The sequence below is a fragment of the Notothenia coriiceps genome, unplaced genomic scaffold (assembly GCF_000735185.1).
Source record: "Notothenia coriiceps isolate Sejong01 unplaced genomic scaffold, NC01 NC01_scaffold00009248, whole genome shotgun sequence".
NCBI classification, from domain to species: Eukaryota; Metazoa; Chordata; class Actinopteri; order Perciformes; family Nototheniidae; genus Notothenia; species Notothenia coriiceps.
The window spans coordinates 165,307-168,511 of record NW_011341949.1 but is presented as its reverse complement, the minus strand read 5'-3'; positions in this window follow the sequence as shown (position 1 = coordinate 168,511).

Here is a 3,205-nt window from a genome sequence, read left to right as displayed (position 1 = left end):
CTTCTTATCATGGCCAAACACATTTTCACAGCATCACCAGATCCAATTTTCTCACACTTGTTGATGCATCACGTTGTGTATGCAGCTGTGTTCAAAAAGCAGGCAGCTCTCTCTGAGCAAAGACATTGTTGATTTCTATCTCAATTATTGCGATTGGCAACCGCAGAACAATGATGGCAAATCATTTCCAGCTGCAATAATGACGCTAGAAGGCAGATATATCTATATTTAGCTAGCAGGAGCAGGGATGCTGAGCTGCAATATCCTCTGAAGACCGAGACATGTATTTTATTCAACTGACAAGTCATAACTTTAGCTATATTCTTACAACATGTACCAGATATGTCATTATAATGAATCTCTTTAGCTAGGCAGAAGGAGATTGCTTTAAAAGTACAGCCTCACTTCAGCTTAATTTTATTGCAACGCTGGGTTTTTGTGCACTGATCCAAAAGCATGCAGACATAAGGAAGACACAGACATAAGGATGCCTTTTACATTTGTCTTTTCTGCAACATTTATCAATGTGCTTATCGTAAGCACATTGATAAATGTTTAAAGTTTCGCCAACAGAGGCCGTTGTTATTTCATTGTGCAACATATTTACTTATCACCTAAAGATGTTAATGTGCCTTAGCTGGCATCTCACAGCAACAGATTGTTTACATATCGCCACATCATCAAATATGATTGTTATAACTCTAACTCAGTGATACAATGCAGTGCTCTGTGGAGCGTCCTTTCAAAGTGTTTATAACTAGTGCTGAGAGCTATAAAATGAGCTATATTTCCCCCCTGTTTGTCATACATTCCGGAAATGTGAACACACAAATGCACAGTACATTCTGCCTGTGAATATATCCTGATTTACAAATCTCCAGAGGAAACACAAAGGCTAATGGCACATTCATCCCCGAATACAAGTTCCCAGTTGGATAATGTACACCAGACAAGGCTGTGTGTTTCATTTTTCTTGATGGTGTGACCATGGATGCTCTGCTACTGCGACTCCCCTCGGGCCACTTGCATTCGACAACAGTGGCCATCCTCTGTCTTAATCATGAAAGCCGTATGTGGAGCCTTGCATCTTACCAAAATGTCTCTGTTAATGATTTGAGTTGGTGGAGAAAAAGACTTGTTTTCCTGTTTGGATTTATTTATTTTTTTTAAATTACATGGCAGGTCTTTAGTAGGATTAACGGCTCTCTTGTTGGGAAACTTACTCAGCAAGGAGAAATAACCAATTCTAATTTTGATTGCATAGGAACATTATGCCAATACAGGGATAGAAGGGATGAAAAGAGACTGGGATGCCGAGGGATGAGAGATGTATTGCTTTCTAGTTGGTTAGCTAACCGCGACATACATCTGACTAACTCCATGTGGGATGGCCGGATGCATCAAAACCATGGCGCCGACTCTTCTCACCAATGACATGATAATTCCACATGCCTAAGCCCCTTCAGAGTGAGCACCCACTGAAAGGGTTCCTCGTGATTGCAATCCACTATCACTGTATGGGCTTGTGGGAGGGCAGTGGATTACATCGGACGGGCACTGACACTCTTGAAACTGAAGCATGTCATTAAACAGTAAATCACTCTGATTGAAAAACGCATCAGCTCCCAGCTTTCTTTTTACAGAAGAAGACCTCCTCCACAGGCAGGGATTGTTTTCTTGACCAGAATAAATCAACATGCAGTTGTCCTGATTCTCCATCCATGAAACGCTTCCTGAGCTCTTGTACGCTTACAAATCACCCCCTGAGATGTGGTGTCTTTGTATGATGAGCTGAGGTAATAATAATAGGTTTTGTATGAATTCATCTTGAATTTCAGATATCCATTGTATGTCCTATTATGCAAAATGCACTTTTTTATGTCTTTTATACATAAATATGTGTCCCCGGTGTGTCAGGGAACTCACAAAGTGTCAGAAAATAAAACCCTCTCTCTTTTCCTCCGTACCCACATCTCTAAAAAACTGAGGTACAATGGAGCTGATCCAGATTTGCGTCTGATATGACGTAATATCGGAAATGTGGACTGGCTTTACACCCATGGCCCTATCAGAAACGTCGCTGTATCAGAAACAATGCCTGACGTGTTTTGGACGTAATAGTCTTTGTATACATTAGCAATCATCGCTAACACTCAGAGCTAACCTGTAATGGAGAGAGTAGGTGTAAAAAAAGCAGGAAATAAAAAAAGGAACTCACCTTGTAGTAAAACCGTAAGAAAATAAGCATTTGAGCTCCACACTGTTTCAGAAATAATCCTTGAAGTGGTTTGGAACATGATATGGCGTTTAATCACGGCAGCATTGAGCTGAATCTGAGCAGAGCAGTCAGCCTGCTCGTGCCAGCATACTCAAAAGGGGGGCGTGGCCAACAGGGCTTAAATAGAGGTATATGAGGGATGTCTAAAATGCATGATCTACTTGGTATTTTGAGCAAAACACACAATAGATATGTTTTTTATATATTTGTATATATCTGAGACCCATAATATATGCCTAAAAATAGGAAAACTTTAAGTGGATTTTCTTTGGTAACCAGTGCCTTTATTGTTGACACGAGACATCATTTAAATGGGGAGGCCGGGTGTGTGACATCAGTGTGAGAAAAAGTTTTTAGACAGTACTTGTCCATGGACAAGTGAGTTTGGCAATTTACTTGTCCGAATACNAGGGGGCACAACTCTAAAAACGCACATATGAAAAAGATCGGTTTACATTTTAATAATCAAATAAGTATGTGAACATAACCAATAACCTACCATAGCCAAATTGGCTATGGTAGGTTATTGGTTATGTTCACATACTTATTTGATTATTAAAATGTAAACCGATCTTTTTCATATGTGCGTTTTTAGAGTTGTGCCCCCTAGATCAGGTCTCTAGTAATTGTGTGCTCAAAGTGCACCAGATTGAAGCATTTTACTGTAAAATGTTAAAAAAAAAATCTTCCCGGGGGGGCATACCCCCAGACCCCCCTAGAGGATGTGACGTCCCCAATTCAAACATGTTCATACAATACTGAATACGTTTGAAGCCATTTGATTTGAAGCCTATGTCAATAAGTTTCTGTTTTTGCAGTGTATTTGTCTTTTGTAGAGATTTTTCATTTATTCTTTACACATAAAATGTCGCCTAAAATCTCACCTAGGGCAGCAAATTGTCTAGAACCGGCCCTGGTACTAGGCCT